At 38.8% G+C, this 17,955-nt stretch overlaps 1 protein-coding gene across 1 annotated transcript in view; it reads right to left on the reverse strand.

Annotated features, from left to right (window-relative positions):
* Positions 1-3,309: 3,309 nt before the first annotated feature.
* The window catches only part of HFM1 (helicase for meiosis 1), a 133,270-nt gene continuing 118,624 nt past the window's right edge, over positions 3,310-17,955 (reverse strand). The window contains exons 40-42 of the transcript XR_014144984.1: positions 7,566-7,671; positions 4,516-4,538; positions 3,310-4,192 (exon numbers count right to left, since the gene is read on the reverse strand). The gene's annotated coding sequence lies outside the window, so the exon portion shown is untranslated. The remainder of the gene's footprint in view (positions 4,193-4,515; positions 4,539-7,565; positions 7,672-17,955) is intronic.

Here is a 17,955-nt window from a genome sequence, read left to right on the forward strand (position 1 = left end):
CTGAATGTGGCTGACAGTAATATCACTACTTCCTTATGTCTATTATAGTCAGTGCAAGGTTAGACAAATACATTCCCACCAGCACAAAATAGCAACCTTCCAAAATGTATGTCAGTGGTGTATTTACAGCCAAATCCAGAAGGAGCTTGCACTTCTTATGCTGTTCCCATTAATGAGACAAATGTCAGCATCCATAAGCTATTTTTTTGTTCCTGCTTATCAAATCTTTCAAAAAATTGATAACTAGTCTTTATAGATTGTGAAAGTCAGATATAACTCTGAATGTATTACTTTACTGGACCCCTTGGGGTAAACTTATCACCTGGAAACCATTTTACATGGACGATTTGACTTTCATGTGGCGTGTCGTAATGCACCCTAGATGGAAATCTAAAATAAAATATCTGGACTACAACCTTCCTCTTGGTGGAATTTATGATTCCCTCAGTACAATAATTTTGAAAATTGTATCCCTTAAGCTACAAGACTTGATATATTATTAACTGCTTGAATTGAAGAAGCTTTCCAATAGGCTTACCTGCTATCTAGAGGCACGGATTAATTTCTATGGAACTACAAGCTTATCTCAAACTGTTTTTCAGCAGTCTAAACTGCCAGCTTCATCTTCTTCCTAGGACAGAATAGAGTGTCCCTTTCATCTCTGGCATCTCCAGCATGTGCTGCTTTTAGAAGAGCTCCTCCAGAAGATGGGGACCGTGGATCCACTAGAGATTTGGTTGTATTCATTCGATCACACCCCAGGGAAATGGATGTCCACTTGGGGCTTTTATCTTTCTCTTTCTCATGGCATTTTCTGGTTTTAATTTTAGTCTGGCCAAACTGAACTGGTGAACAGAGAATGCTGGTAGGAGGGAGTCTGGAGGGCACTGTTTTCATGGGTTTAGAGAACAGCTTTTCTTCTTTAACTTGAAGGGGCTTGTATTGCTGGAGGGAAACTGTTCTACTGTCTTCTGCTTGCTTTTACTGCTCCTCTTCTCTCATCACTGACGCTGGGCCTTGAAAGTCAGCAATGACCATGAGAACCACTAGACTGTCCAAGGGCAGAGAGGGCCAGGAATCTTTCTGCAGGGCTTATTCTAATAAGACTCGTTTTTCCCTTCAGCCATGCCAAAGTTGAGTTGGGAATGCATTTAATTATGTTTTACAGTCACCTCTGTATATTGTAAAGATATTACTAATTGTCCTGATATAAGGACAGCTTCCATAAACACTATTTCTAAGGACCCACCAAAGTGCAGGGCTTGAGAGCACATTGCCATAGAAACCAATGTGGCCTGTGGCCGCAGGTACTAGGAAAACATGGAAGTGTTTAGGATTAGTCACTCCACAAGAAGACTTGAAATTTTACAGCTCATGTGTGAAAGAAACGGACTGAGGTTTTCCCCAATTTGACAACAATCCCAAAATCCTACATGACATTACCTGTAGCAAGTTGCAGAAATGAAATAAACTTTTAAAAACTATCAATAATAAAAAACACATTTTAATCACCCATATTAGAGGATAGACTAAAGAGGTAGTCAACTGTAGCGGAAAAGAGTTGAGGTGTGTAGCCAGCAAATCGATCCAAGTATGTTAGTTTTGTGGCTTTTGTGAGGTTTGTAATTTGTTGTGATTTTTTTCCTCAACCTAAATAAATATCAGTACTTTTGTATTCTTTTAAAGAGGGCCCTCCAAATTGTGTAAGCTTCAGGCCTTGCAATACCTGGATCCACCCCCAGGGTGGTTTAATCACACTTCTCTGATAACCCGATGCCAAACTTTGGATAAAATAATCATCTTCTATGTGTATAATTTGATCAATTACGAGGACTAAGCATTTAAGAGTTTTAATATCTTTCTTAAAGCTAAAGCATCATGTATCTCCACAAATCATTTAAAGAGAATATATTGAATATATCAGCAAATTGACACTGGGATTCTTCTTTCAAGTTAGCATAATAGAGTTCTCTGAAGGCTCTGAAGTTCTCTATGAAACACAAATATTTATGGTGACTTTATAAATTTCCCTTTTTCCTTGCTAGTTATTCAATTATTTATTAGTTATCTTTAACCATCTGTTAGAAAGTATGTATATACCAATGATTTTTATTCAGCTAGTAAATATTCATTTGTCAGGTTTAAAACTATGTTGACAATTAGCGGCTCAGTCAGTTAAGCATCTGCCTTCAGCTCAGGTCATGATCTTGGGGTCCTGGGATCGGGGGCTCCCTGCTCATTGGGGAGTCTGCTTCTCCCTCTGCCCCTCCCCCTGCTGCTCATGCTCTCTCTCTCTCTCAAATAAATAAATAAAATCTTAAAAAAAAAAAAAGAGGGCCGCCTAGGGGGCTCAGTCGTTAAGCATCTGCCTTCAGCTCAGGTCATGATCCCAGGGTCCTGGGATCGAGCCCTGCATCGGGCTCCCTGCTCCGCGGGAAGCCTGCTTCTCCCTCTCCCACTCCCCCTGCTTGTGTTCCCTCTCTCGCTGTGTCTCTCTCTGTCAAATAAATCAAAAAAATAAATAAAATCTTTTAAAAAATAAAAATAAATAAAAATTTTGAAAAAGAGAATTAGTGACCTGACTTATTTAATAAGTAACTCAGTGATCAAGTCTGTTACTTAAAGATACTATTTTTTATGAGAAGATCTCAAGTTATCACTTCAGTGATCATCATTTACAGGAAAATGTTCTCCTTAAGGGAGCTATGGGCCTGTTGGCAAGGTGAAGGTAGTGTTTGTATTTCTATGGCCTTCCCAGCAGCCAAAATACAGCAAGTGGTTTCTAAACAAGCTCTGTGCTGCAGGTGGGAACGGAGCCAACAAGCACCCTGACTGATGCAGGGCCAAAATTGGGGACATATTGGAGAGAAACCCATCGGCTTCCTCCAGGCAGCATGGGGGGACACTTGCCTGGGAGCAGGGCAGATGATTCCAGGATGTGTCTCTTGCCAGCCATGAACTCCAAGCCACAGGCCATGGGGCCAGGAAACAACGGTGGGCACTTGGGAAATTTCTGGGACTTTCTGGGCTATGGTAATTTCCCCACTCATCTTTCAGCCAGGCTGTTAGAAAACTTCTTCGAATATAAACACTCGAGCCTCCTTCGGCCCTTCAAAGAAAGGTTGACCCTGCAGCGGACCTACGAACATTAGAGAAAGCGCCACAGAGTCGCTTCCCTGGGAGACTTCTGGGCACATATCCCTCTTTGTTAGCTGTACAGAACACCCAAGTTTGCAGTTGGTAACTTTGGCTGCCACAGAGCCTTTGCATTTGTAGAGCATTTAGCTTATTGACCTAGATGTTCTCATGTTTAGGAATAAAAAAAGTAGTTTAATTAATTCACAATAAAAATCCTCCATTTCATAGAAGATAAAACTCATATAACCCAAACAGAATTGAATGTGTGATATGATGCAGTCATCAGCATGCAGCAGCCTTAAAAATGACAATATCTGACCTTAATATGTGTGACTCTATCAGGATTCCATTGTCGACATGTATATTTTTCAATATTCTTCTCTGAGCTGAAATCATGTCATTTATATGCAAATGACCACATCTTCAGCAGCTGCTGCTTCTCCGTTGAAGCTGAGGGACTTATTTGCACTTAATAAAGCCTCATAAATAGGTTTTGCCTCTAAAAGGGTGGGGGAGCAGGAAACCCATCGTAGCCTTTTACAGTTACAAGCTTCTTTTTGTTTTGAAAGCTAGCGGCCACCCCTAACAGGATGGTTCTCAGTTGCCAAAGAAACACCCGATCCTCACCCAGCCAGTTCTCCTCCTTCCCTCCTTAGAAAACAGGTGTTAGTGTCCTTCACGGGGCCTTCTTCCATTGAAGCAGGAGGCAATGCCCAATCTCCAGCAGGGGTTGCGATTTAATCCCAACTTCAGTGCAGGGAGGGCTGCCCTGTGAGCAGAACCTCTTGCCAGGCAGTAAGAGCAGGTGCCCTGCTCGGGGAAGAACCCCTCAGGCCCCCTCAGGCTGTTCTGAGTGAGGGGAAGAGGAGCTGAGGAACTTCTGGGCAAGCAGAGGAGAATTTTTCCTTTTATGAGTTACCAGTTTCCCTTTTAAAACACTCTACACAGGGGCACCTGGGTGGTTCAGTCAGTTAAGTGTTCGACTCTTGATCAGGTCTTGATCTCAGGGTTGTGAGTTCAAGCCCCTCATTGGAGAGCCCAGCATGGAGCCTACCTAAAGGAAAAAACAAAACAAAACAAAACAAAACAAAAAACAAAAGCACTCTACATAGAGAAGGGGCAAGATTGGGGATTGTTTGTATGCTCTGATGGCCCAATCAAACAGCATTAAGACAACATTAAACACACCTTCATTCATGTGAATAGTACACAGCATCTCTCCTCCCCCCACCCCACTCCCATCTTCCTAGCTGGCCATTCTTTTTCAACAGAATTGGATGACAAAGGAAGATGGTATGAATCCACCCATTTTCTTTTAACGCTCCTATAAAACCACCCAGGCTTCTACTTTGGGGTCAACAGAAACATTTAACTTACCATTGAAGATCATTTAAAACATACTGAAAAAAAAAAAAGAAGAAGAAGAAGAAGACTATTATGGAATAATTGTCTCCTGCTGTTAGATGCTAAGACAAACCTGAGGCACTTATGAAAAATAAATAATGATGGGAAACAGGGCATTTATTTTTAAAGCACTGTGTTGCTGATTTGGTAATAATGACCTATTATCCTTGTCAGAGTAATAGACTGTTCCTGGAGCTTCATTTCTGGTGTGTGAGCAACTGGCATAGTAGAGATGATTATACTGTCTGATAAATGTGTATAATCATCAAAGACACTGGTTGACAATACTGTCATTAAATTGTCACCAGCTTAGCAGAGAGACAAACATCCCTACCACATCAACCTATCAGAGATGTTTATAACTGCAACAACATCCAAGCACGATATTAGTGCAGATAACTGAAATCACACACCCTCAGAATCCAGCCACGAGGATCAATGTGTGGCCAGGAAGGAGATGGAAGGGGAGATATCTGGCCCTTGCATCAGGAGAGCTGGGCTCCCCTCTCTAAGCCTCAGTGTCATTCATTTTAAAAATAGAGCTATCTGTCCTCTCCATCTCACAATAGTACTATGAGGATCAACATTTTAAAAGATATAAAATACAAGGGCATCTGGGTGGCTCAGTCATTAAGTGGCTGCCTTCAGCTTAGGTCATGGTCCCAGGGTCCTGGGATCGAGCCCTGCATCGGGCTCCCTGCTCCGCGGGAAGCCTGCTTCTCCCTCTCCCACTCCCCCTGCTTGTGTTCCCTCTCTCGCTGTGTCTCTCTCTGTCAAATAAATAAAATCTTAAAAAAAAAATAGATTCCATCTTTTTCATACGAGGTTGTTCTTGATGTATTTAAGATTTTATATTGGCTTACTTTTTTAAAAAATGTGATAAAATACATTTAATATAATTAAATTATATATAATAATATATAATTATATGATAAATATATATATTACCATCTTAACCTTTTTTTTTTAAGAGAAAGATATAGAGTGGTGGTGGGGGGCGCCAAGAGAGAGGGAGAGAGAAAATGTTAAGCAGGCTCCAAGCCCAGCACAGAGCAAAAAGTCAGATGCTTAAGCAACTGAACCAACTGAGCCACCCAGTTGCCCCCCATCTAAACCATTTTTAAGAGTACTAATCAGAGACGCCTGGGTAGCTCAGTCTGCTAAATGTCTGACTTCAGCTCAGATGATGATCTCAGGGTCCTGGGAGCGAGTTCCGCATTGGGCTCCCTGCTCAGTGGGGAGTCCACTTGTCCCTCTCCCTCTGTTCCTTCACCTCCCCCCCGATCTGTGCTCCCTCTCTTTCAAATGGTTAAATAAAATCTTTTTTTTTTTTTAAAGAGTACAATTCAGTGTTGGCTATATTTGTATTGCTGTGCAACCATCACCACCATCCATCTCCAGAACTCTTTTTATCTTGCAAATCTGAAACTTTGTACCCATCAGATAATAACTCCCCTCTCCCCTCTATCCCTTCAGACCCTGGAAATAATCGTTTTACTTTTTTGTGTCTATGAATTTGACTACTCTAGATGCCTCATGTGTGGAGTCACACAGTGTTTGTCCTTTTGTGTCTGGCTTATTTCACCTAGTATCATGTCCTCAAGGTTCATCCACATTGTAGCATGTGTCAGAATTTCCTTCCTCTTTAAGGTTGAATAATAATCCATTGTATGTATATATGACATTTTTAATCCATTCATCCACTGATAGATAGCTGGGTTGCTCTTATTTTTTGGCTATTGTAATATTGCTATGAACATGGATAAACAAATATCTCTTTGAAATTCTGCTTTAATTTTAAAAAAAGATTTTATTTGTTTGACACAGAGAGAGAGAGGCAGAGAGAGAGCATAGGCAGGGGGAGCAGGAGAGGGAGAAGCAGACTCCCCGCTGAGCGAGGAGCCCCATGTGGGGCTTGATCCCAGAACCCTGGGATCATGACCTGAGCCGAAGGCAAATGCTTAGCCAACTGAGCCACCGAGGTGCCCCAAACCTTTATATATGTATTTTTAAGATTTTATTTTTAAGTAATCTCTACACCCAAGGTGGTGCTCGAACTCACAACCCCAAGAACAAGAGTTGCATGCTCAACTGACTGAGCCAGTCAGGTTCCCCTTGAATAAAACCTTTAAAAAAATAATAAGCTGCTTGGACGTGTACCCTATACACTGCTTACAGAGTTTGATATTTGACTAAAGTAAAAGAATAGAATTTTGTATCCACAAAATTCCATACTGTTCTATATTTAGTCTGTTGTTTGGGCCATATGAGAATTTTTGAATCCTAGCATTCTTTCACTAATCAGTATGCTGCAGATATTAGCATAAAAGTCATTATTGAAAATGCTGAACAATTTAGGACTGAGGGGCCAACCTCTAAGTTATTTGTCCCAGAAACCTTCCTCTGGGGTTATGAAATTTCTTAAGTAGCACCCTTAGGATTACTCAACAAGTTAAAAATCTTCCTACCTGGAACAGCCAGCGCATAGTTCTTTCATAAGGGTATCATGAGATTCTTGGAGGCTGAAATCCCAATACTCTTTGTCTATAAAATCCCCCTGATTTCCAGTATATACATACCCCTTTAGAAAAGGAAAATGCATTTAGGTTGGCATGACCTTACCAAACCTACACCACTCCTAGCGATCACTATTTACACTGGAAACTGGTAAAACCATCTTTAATATAATTAGTTCTAGGTTTATTGATTACTTATTCACAATATTTGGTCTTTCTTCATAATTTCTTAAAGACTTCTGTTGTGATTTCAACTATTTAGTCTATAAAAATAGTAATGATACAAGAATAGCTACTGTGCATTGAGTATTTATTATGTGCCAGGTACTGGTTAAAGTGCTTTATGTTGAATTGTTCCCTTGTCCTATGAGGTAGACTATTATCCCAATTTTTACAGAGGAAGAAACTGAAATTTGGACTGTTACTGTTAAGTAACTTGCCAGGAGAATAAAGTAGATGCTAGGTGTATCTGACTCCAAAACCCATTTTCTTAATCTATTATATTACCTTCCCTTGGGATGCAATGGTTCAGATGTGGAATCTTGGACAAGCTGGGGCTCCAGTCCTTTTTACTAACATTTATTCCATTCTTTCCAGTCAATCTTCCAGTCTTCTTTCCCAGGGGAAAAAAAAAAGGTAGTAAAATAGGAGTGGAGAAGTTCTTTTCTTCACTGCTACTATAAGCTAACTTAGCATCAGTATTTTCAAGCTGGGGCTTTTTCCTTCCCAGAACTCCCCGTGCTCTAAATTTTTAATTTTCTTTAGCATTTTTACCTGTTTCTGGACATTTGTCTTCCTCTAAGACTTGAGTTACTCCAAGACCTTGGGTATGTGTCAGCCCGTTCACTGTTCATCCATGTCCGTCAGAAAACTTGCTATCCAACTAAAAGTTTGCTACCTCACTGGATTCCTCCAGCTTTTCTTCCTCACTGGGACCATTGCAATGGTCAGAATCCAAATGTGCACTTATTATTTTCATTGTTTGCTTTTCTTCTAACGGAGTCACTATCATGTCATCAGTTAACAGGCGTTTCCATTGGCCCCATCAGAACTGTGCGCTTTAGAGAAAGCCAAGCTTGCACCACACAACCTGCCCATTCTCTGACTGCATTTGGCAATAGCACTTGGCTTGGTGTCGTATGTGATATACACATTTCTTCTTGCAAACTCTCCCTGCAATTTCAAGAATTTGCTGGGGTGGCACACTCAGAACATCAAGAAAACAACAAATCTGCCATGGCTTTGTCATATAGAAAATTTTCTGAGTGATAGGCAGGGAAGTTCTGATGTGGAGTGGAGGTTAACAGCTTGGGCTTGGAGTAGGGATGGTGCCATTTCTTCAGCTTTACTTTCCTCGTTAAAAGTAGGGATGGTAAGCATGGGATAATAGGATAATGTTACATAACGGATGTAAGTGCTCCTTAGCACAGTGGCTGTTCATAGTACCATTTTTTTTAATTTCTCCGCCCCATGTAAGATTTTGATCAGCTGCTCTAAGCTCCTTCCCATTCTACCCTATTAACCCAATGGCATATCCTGTCCAGGCACTCCCAGTGAAGACACTTAACCACTTTCTAAAGGCTTTGTGGACATTTTCCTCATCCTCTAAGTGGTTCATGCTTGTTTAATTTTGAGTACAGAACAGAGGCCAAGTTGATTAAAAGACACTGTTTATGGTTGAAAATATCTTTTTAGAAAATATCTTTGGGGTTTAAAACCCTAGGAGAGGGGAATTAACTCATGACAGGATTGATTTCTTCTCACACTTAGGAAGCCCCTCACTCACTTTCCATTTCTCTAAAGGCCTCAGAATAAAGGAGCTAGCAAAGTGAGCTTTGATGAATAAAAGGCAAAGGAAGAGCTTCTGCTGTGGTGCTTCCCTGGTTTACGTCATAGCTCGGTCTTGGATTATAGGTGCAGTTTGGGAAAGTCATTTCAATTCAACTAAAATGACATCAGTGTAGCTCTGTGCCATGAGCCCAAAGGTGGCACATTAGTTTCCCTTGCTGCTATAACAAATCACCACAAACTCTGGCTTAAAACAACACAAATTTATTACTTATATGTCTAGAGGTCAGAAGTCCAAAAATCAGTGTCACTGGGCTAAAATCAAGGCGGTTTGACTTTAAAATCCAGAGCTACATCTCTTCTGGAGGCTCTAGGGGAGAATCCATTTCCTTGACTTTTCCAGAAGCCGCCTGCATCCCTTGACTTGGGGCTCTTTTTCCCATCATTGAAGCTAGCAGTGTAGCTTCTTCAAATCTGTCTCCCTTTCTTTCTCTCTCTGGCCTTTGCTTCCATCCTTCCATCTCCTTCTCTGACTCTCTTGCTTACTTCCTTCATTTATAAGAACAGCTTGTGAGTACATGCGGCCCACCTGGATGATCCAGGATATTCTCCCCATCCCAAGACCCTTAACTTCATATGTTCAAGGTCCCTTCTGCCATGTAATTTGACACATTCACGAATATGGGAGATTAAAACATGAGTATCTTTGGGGGCCTTATTTTGCCTACCACAGGTGTATATTATACATTCTCTCCTCAGTCATAGGACCCAGATATTATCAGTCCCAGTTTATATTTGGCAGTCAGTACTTCAAATGGAACAAGTTGGCATTCAAAGAAGCTGAAGTTAATCAAATAAAAAGCAGGTATCAGCATGCACTTTATCACATCACCAAGAGAATCAAAACAGTATGATAGTAAATTTGACTTCTTGTCATGTTGAATTCCTCTTTTGGTGCTATGTTCAGAAAGAGGCAGTATTGTTATAATGCAATTTATATAGTGCCTTCCCCTGAGTGATGAACAGAATATTCCTCAGGATCCTCAGAGAATTAGTCTATCTCTTTTTATCCCAGCTCAGCCACTCCAGCAATATAATATGCTGCAATATTATATCTGTGTGCAAGAAATAAATCAGACTCACAATATTTAAAGATGTTCACTTAAAGAAATTCCTTTTGGAGTTCCTTTTTTTTCCCCCCCTTTCATTTGAAAATGTTCTTTGGGTAGTATAGAGCCATTGACCCACATTAGATTAATTAGGTCAATTAGCCTTTATGCAGTAATTGCCACTCAGGTGGCTTTGAATAATTCCCTTTTAATAAAGACGTGCCTTGAAAAGAGATTATAACTTAAATTCCTGCCACACAGTAGCATTAAGAAAACATGCATTTATCAGTTCTTTCTGCAATATGGCTTTGGGTATAGGAATGATATTGGGTAGAAAAAGCTTAAGGACTTTACCTTGATGAGTTGATTATTCACATTTACACATTATTAAAAAGCCACAGGTGTAGTTTCCGTTTGGACAGGCAGTTGGTAACCCTGAACACTGAGCCTAATTCAGAGCAACTCCCTCTCTTCTTCCAAACTGTCAATATTAATTTTCCACATTTTCAAACTCACGCTGGCCCTAGCATCTAATCTTGGACTCTTACCGGTGATCTGGACTATCTGAAATTTTTTGCTTTCTGCTTCTCTCCTTCAACATCCTCCCCATAGCTTATGTTAATATGACAATAGCTATCACTTAATGAGTATTTTCTAGGTACCAGACATTTCACATTCATAATTGCTAATTGTTACTTTAACTAACAAATATTTGTTGAAATATTTGCTCTAGATCCTGGAGATACAGCCCAGTGAGTATCTTTATCTCTGTGTAATACTTAGGAAATAGAGACAGGGAAGTTTAGTGACTAGCCTAAGGCCCTGCTGCACATGCGTTTGGACAAGGCCCCTAGTCAGCCCGGCTCCACAGCCCAGCTCACCCACCCCACCAGGCTGGAATTGCTGTCTGATTTGGAGGCCATGTTTGAAAACGAATTCAACTGTTGCCAACGAGGTCAGAACATTCCAAAAATAATAAAAGGCACGTTAGAAATGAGGTTGAAAAATAGACAATTCCCAACTACTTAGAACACAGATCCCAGCTATTAGTAATTAAAGGCTTTAATTTTTTTAGCTTCAAGATTCTGATGCCTGTACAAAAAAGCTGATATACTCAGTAAGAGTACCCATGTAAATGGGATGAGGGGTAGTTCTAGTTGCATCCTTTCTGCTTTCTCTTGCTCTAGTTCACTCAGTCCCTGATATATAGGTCGGACCAAGCGAGTGCTACATCGTCAGCTGTGTAATGACATTAACATGGTTTGTAGTCTTTGATCTCCCACTGCAGGGGAAGGACTCTGTGAGTAAATTAATTCTATTGATGAGATCTGGACATTTGAATGGCCTGGAATATGGAGATTCTTTTGTTCCTGGTTGTTGGTTTTTGTTTGTTTGTTTGCTTGTTTAAGATTCATTTATTCATTTGAGAGGGAGAGGGGGAGAGAGCACGGAGGGGCAGAGTTAGAGGGAGAGAGAAACTCCTAGCCAACTCCGCACTGAGCGCAGAGCCCCTGTGGTGCTCCATCTCATGTCCCTGAGATGGTGACTTGAGCTGAAACCAAGTGTCTGAGGCTTAACTGACTGCACCAGCCAGGTGCTCCTGTTGGTTTGTTTTACAAGTGTTTTAAGCTTTAAAACCTTGTGAGAATCAGAAAGTTTCATATTAGAATGTAAAAATGGCATTTCTGGAAGGCAATTTGACAATTTGTTTCAATAATTTAAATGTGCATTTCTACTGAAAGGCAAATAGATAAAGATATATGTATAAGAATGCTAATTGTAACATTAGTCATTAAAAAAACTGGAAAAAATCTAAATATACATCAGTTGGGTAGTCATTAAATAAGTTGTACAGATCCATGCACATAATACATTAAAAATGATTTATATCAACCAATTTATATTATACTCTTAAATGAAAATAAGATTAAAAAGCAGATTATAATCCCACATTAAAGCCTGTGTGTGTGTGTGTGAGAGAGAGAGAGAGAGAGAGATCTGGATGGCTATACTCCAAAATACCCACTGTCATTATTACTAAGAAATGGGATTGAGGGTGATTTTAAATTCTTTGTACTTCTGTATTATCTGAAATTTCTTCTTTTACCCCCATTTCCTTCTTAGATCACTCAAACCACCCCCTACTGACCACTATGCTAATGCATTTGATGTAAATCTTTTAGTTTGTTTGTAGTTCTACAAAATTTTTTTTTATACAGATATTTTAAATTTACCTAGATGGTATCACATTCTGTTTCTTACATTTTCCACCTAATACTCTGTGTTTTAGATCTATGTTGCTACATGTACAAGTCTATTGCATGTAACTGCTGAATAATTTTTATAATATAGCTACTATAAATAAGCATGAGCTTTCATAATCAGAAAAAAATCTAGCAAAGCTCTTTTTATTGTGAAGAAAGAAAGAAAACAATCTCTCTTCTAACATAAGAGCATGAAGCCATAAATTGTTTTACATAATTTTGCCACAAAAATATCCCAATGGAGAAATATTTATTACACTGGCGATTCTATTTTACTAAACACCTCTACTTTATAAAAGTGCTTGGACACATGGAACTCTTTTCTATAAATACAGAAAATTTAAAGAGAAAAGAGAATATTTCTTTCTGTGAAGTCTCTGAAATGCTTGACTTATTTTAGGAGGCAAAAATTTCAAAAGACAAAGTTATTTTGAAACTGAAAAGTAGTGAAATGAACTCATTACAGTGTGTTCTCACTATATATTAAAAATGAAATTAAAATCATTTAAAATAAAAGAAATATGACATTGTAATGCAAACAGAAATTGAGGAAAATCCCAAAAGGATAGGAAATAGTTGGTTGATGGACAGCACAGGAAAATGAAAAGACAATCAGAAGAAGTAATAAAGCCTATTGGGAAAAACCTGAAATTTATATATTGAAAGTTCATAATTTTTAACATAAAAATCTAATAATAACTGCTAATCCCTTTTCTTTCTTTAAACTTTAATTTAAGGATAAAAATAGAACCTCAAGGGTAACTTTATTCAGTCATATTTTTTATAAGATAGATATCAAGTACTCTCAGTAGAAGTTTGTGTTTAACTTTCAAACTTTTCTTCAAAACAATATATTCCTAGATAAGAGATGTGAAAAAAATCACATATAACTTATATTATGGGGAAAAAATACCAAGATGAGAGTCATATTCCAAGCAGATATGACTGAAGTATTGTGATCCCAGAAAAGGTCACAAATCACTGTGTTTCTTCTCTTTCTTATTTAGGCTAGTTTTCACTGATAGCAGCAGAGAAGCTTTATAACACAGCGCTGGCAGACAAAACCAAGTTGCCCTTATTAAGAGGATTTTGTTAAAAGCAGGGCCTCCTTTTTTTCCTCTCTCTCTCTCTCCAAAATATTGGGTTTCAGAATGAAGTCATTGAGCTAGGGAAGATAAGTAGCCTTTAGGGGAGGCAGGTCAGAAAAGGAGATTAAAGTACAAAAGCTTAAGTGTGAAAACTAAAAAAAAAAAAAAAAAAAGTGACCTGAAGTTTCAGAGTCAAACGGGAAGAAAAGATGTCTACTCATGTTGATAGGGGACCTGCACAGGGAAAAGGTCTCACCCAATGATCAGATAATCTATGGAAAAGGTCATAGTAGCCTTGCTTCTCTGGAAACTAGAGTTAAACTGGAGACAGAGACCAGAGGATGTGTCTTGGCTAAGAGCCCTCTTGAATTTGCCTTAAATTCTCCAACAGAAAAACTCTAAAGATTAGGGGAAAACATGGATTTTGATGATTTGATGTAACTTTAAAGATGTAGTATTTCAGTATTTCAGTCTAGACAGAATGGCATTAATGATTATGCAAAGGGTTCTCCAATCACATAAAGTTCAAGCTTTGTAACCTTTGGCAATTTATTTAACTTCCTCATGTATAAAATCTATGTACATAATGGGAGTATTTACCTCATCGGACTATTGAAGGGATTGAATATGCCATCCATAAGTCATAGGGCAAGGTCCAGCATATAGTACATATTCAGTAATGTTGGCTAGTACTGGTAGTAGATATGATAGGAATTTCTTTTTTATTTTTTTTATTTTTATTTTATTTTTTTTTAAGATTTTATTTATTTGACAGAGAGAGATAGCGAGAGCAGGAACACAAGCAGGGGGAGTGGGAGAGGGAGAAGCAGGCTTCCCGCCGAGCAGGGAGCCCGATGTGGGACTCGATCCCAGGACCCCGGGATCATGACCTGAGCTGAAGGCAGACGCTTAATGACTGAGCCACCCAGGCGCCCAGGAATTTCTTTTTTAAAAGGAGGTATGTTTACCATTTGAGCATTTATCTGATGACTGGGATCCAGATCTGAGTTTCTACACCAGTTAATGTTAGTATGTTGTATGATTTTTAATAGATCAATCTGAAGATGTTAGTTCTTACTAATAATATTAGGAAATGAGGCTTCTTTCACAAATCTATCACTATTGATAATATTTTGGGTCCAAGTTTCAGTTAATAAGCTCAAGTATGCAAGAGATGTTTTAATTTCTATTTCAAGCCCCCATTCCACTAGATGTTGGGAAAACAATCTCAGTCAATGCAGTTTCCCCTCCCCTAATACTGGGATTGAATGTATGTTCCGGGGGACTATTACCTGTTGTCGGTTGTCATCATCTCTATGCTACTATCTGGTGAAGCACATCTCCTGGTCCTGACTGGCAGTCCATGAAGTTTACAGCTGCATCCTCCTTGTGTTGGACACTAGTTTCTGTGACTTTTGGGAGATTGAGAGAAAGAATGGGGCACCAAAAGGCCCTGCCTCATCCCCACAGTAGCCTCTGACTCATGGGAAATGCTTCTGCTACTCTGCATGCTCTCCTGGGGGCACGGAGGCTACCTCAGTCTCCCTTTTTAGCTCTAACTTACCACACCATTATCTCGACCCTATTGCTCCTGTGCCATTGGCATGGGGGAGTGGGGAGAATTCTGGAGTCTTGCCACCTTCTCAAAGTACACTGGAAAAGTGACATTCTTTCTGCTCTCAAATTTCTAAAATTATGCAGAGAGGAGTGTTCTCTTTTTTCCTAAACCTTACCACACTCGACTTTAGAATAAATCCAAGAGAAAGCTGAGCCCAGGTTTTTTCTCAGGTACCCAGCATCTGAGCTCTTTTCTTTTCCTCTGACTTCTCTCCTTTTCCCCAAGTCTAGAGAATCTTCAGTCTTGAGGACAGGAAAAACAGGTTTTGATCCATCAGGTATTTTTCCAGTTCTTTTGTCTCAAGTCTGGATCTTAGATCTGAGATGTTAAAAATCAAGGATTTGATAACCCTTCCTTGAGGAACGTCTACTTCATAGTCTAGCTGCCTCAATGAAGGAGGCAACAGGAAAAAAAAGAAAAACAACAAAATAAAAACAACCAACAACATTGGTTAATACCTAAAAAATACATCAAAGTAGGGAGGGATGTATGTTTTATCGTTTCCATCTAAAACTACATTTTAAATACTTTAACTTTCCATAATGAATAAAAAAGTCTTCCAACTAAAATATTTTTCTTTAGTTAGAAACATTATTATTTTATACACTGTTGATAAGTGCTTGATTTTGTAATTTCCTTTCAGCCCAAATTGTAAATATTAATTACATACCTTATATGCATGTAAATGATCCTAACTCCAGTCTGCTAGATGCGGATGACTCATTTCTTTAGTTCCTTTATCCCCTTGTTTTCTCCTTCCAGAATCTGCCAATATGTTACCTCTGTGACCTTTTGCTCTTCTCCAAATTTACTCCATCCTCTAACTTCATTCTTTTAATAATCCACTACCCAAAAGAATGTGTAGCTTTCCTTTTCATAAATTTGACTATGTATGCATGTTACCTCCTTAAGAAGTCCAGACACTACAAATCTTACATAGAGTCTAGAAAAACTTGCTGATAATATAATTTGATGGTGATGATATTAATTTTTTAAAAACCTTGGGGTGCCAGGGTGTCTCAGTCAGTTAGGCATCCGACTCTTGATCTCAGCTCAGGTCTTGATCTCAGTGTCATGAGCTCAAGCCTTGCCTTGTTCTCCACGCTGGGTGTGGAGCCTACTTAAAAAACAAACAAAAACCAAAAAACCTTTGATAACTTTAAAAGTCCTATATTTTTGTTGCATTGTGATCATTGTTACCTGGACCACTGATGGGTCCCTTGAAACATGACCTGCTCATATTCATCTTTCTAAGACTAGTTCATGACATAAGAAGTAGTATAAAACAGCTGTTCAATCACTATATTCAATGAAAGAACAGTAAGATATTTGGTCATTTCAAACACTAATGCATAGCAAGACCATTCTAATCTACATACACCATAAACTACAATACTTACGTGCGCAGTATTTCAAAACTGTTAAGTATAGCAGCAGCTATGGGTAAAATTGTGTTTAGAATTGAACTATTTTGGTTTATAGCTAGAAAAGAATTCCTTAATACATTTAAGGAAGAAGAGAGTGAAGTACATTTTACATTTATGATGAAAGAAAGATTACAAAAATGGGCATGAGTTATAACCCTTAATATTAGGAACTAAACTAGGAAAAGTATGGTGCCAATCTGGGTTCAGTTCTAGTTCTACCAAGGATTAATTGAGAAACTATGGGCAAATAATTTAGTATTTTGGTAGGCTGTTTTCCAGTTCTGTAAGTTGAAATTTTGAATGTAAGGGGTTTTTTATTGTACCATTCAATTATTTCCTTTATTATTTTTTATTGTACCACTCAGTTATTTCCCTTATAAAAATGCATCAGATAATAATGGAAAGAAAAATATTAAAGTAATTTTTAAAGTAAAATAAAACTTTTGTAGTGAATTAGTCAGTAAAAATGACTGTAGTCGTAGGCTTCAGTACCTTTTCTGGGCAGCTGTAGATTTGAAGCACTTTAAAGGACAGTACCCCAGGAAGAAGAGAGTATACCTACCAGTGCAGGAGTGAAAGGATTAGATCAGTTGCCCTTGATTGAACCAACTTATCCTTGATTGTTCTCTATTTAAAGACTGAAGTATTGGAGCCATTGGAACAAAGATTCAGCATACTCGCTGTTTTGTGGGGTTTTTTTTTTGACATTGTCATTAATAATCAACCTGCTGGAAGAGTTGTCTTTGAATTTTTTCTGATGTGTTCCCCCAAACATGGGATAAATTTTTTTGTCTTTTACAGGTGAAAAGGGGTCAGGGAAATTAACTCAGAAGCCATTATATAATAAGAGTTTTCAGTTTTGCAACATTGTCAAAGATTTTCAGATGGTGACTTCAGTGAAGAAAATGAAGGAGAAGGGGAATCTATTAATGGAGGATATTTTGAAGATGAGAGTTTCTCTGTTAAACATAACAGAGAATCTCTCTTATTAGTGACAGGGGGAAGGATACAAAAGGTTCATAGTTCTTCAAAACCACAAAACCCAACTTTTCATTTAGATGGGTATCATGTTGTTTTGCGGGAAGTGAATTCTTTTCAGGAAGTTGTGGGAGAAAGAAAACCAGAAAACAGATGCAGTGAGCAAACCATTTGCTGAGATAGATACTCAGTTGTGGAGAGCTAACTCCCAAACTAGAGCTAAGAAAGAAGAGAAGGCATAAATCCTCCTCCACCTCCTCATCCAGTGACTCATACAGCTCAAGAGATTCTCAGTCCTATTCTGATTCTGAAAGTACTTCTGAAGGGAAATTTTATTTTATTTTATCTTATTTTTAGATTCTTTTTAAAGATTTTATTTATTTTAATGAGAGACAGCATGAGCAAGCGCAGGTTGGGGGAGGGGCAGAGGGAGAGGGATAGAGAGAATCTCAAGCCAACTCTGCACTGAGCATAGAGCCCTACATGGGGCTCCAGCCCACAACCCCGAGATCATGACCTGAGCCGAAACCAAGTCTGATGCTTAACCAACTAAGCCACCAAGGAGCCCCTGAAGAGAAATTTTAAAAAGAAAAAAGAAACATAGGAAAAAATCCCCCCCCCCACA

Source organism: Leptonychotes weddellii, chromosome 4 (assembly GCF_054177405.1).
Source record: "Leptonychotes weddellii isolate Sample4059 chromosome 4, ASM5417740v2, whole genome shotgun sequence".
Classification (NCBI taxonomy): Eukaryota; Metazoa; Chordata; class Mammalia; order Carnivora; family Phocidae; genus Leptonychotes; species Leptonychotes weddellii.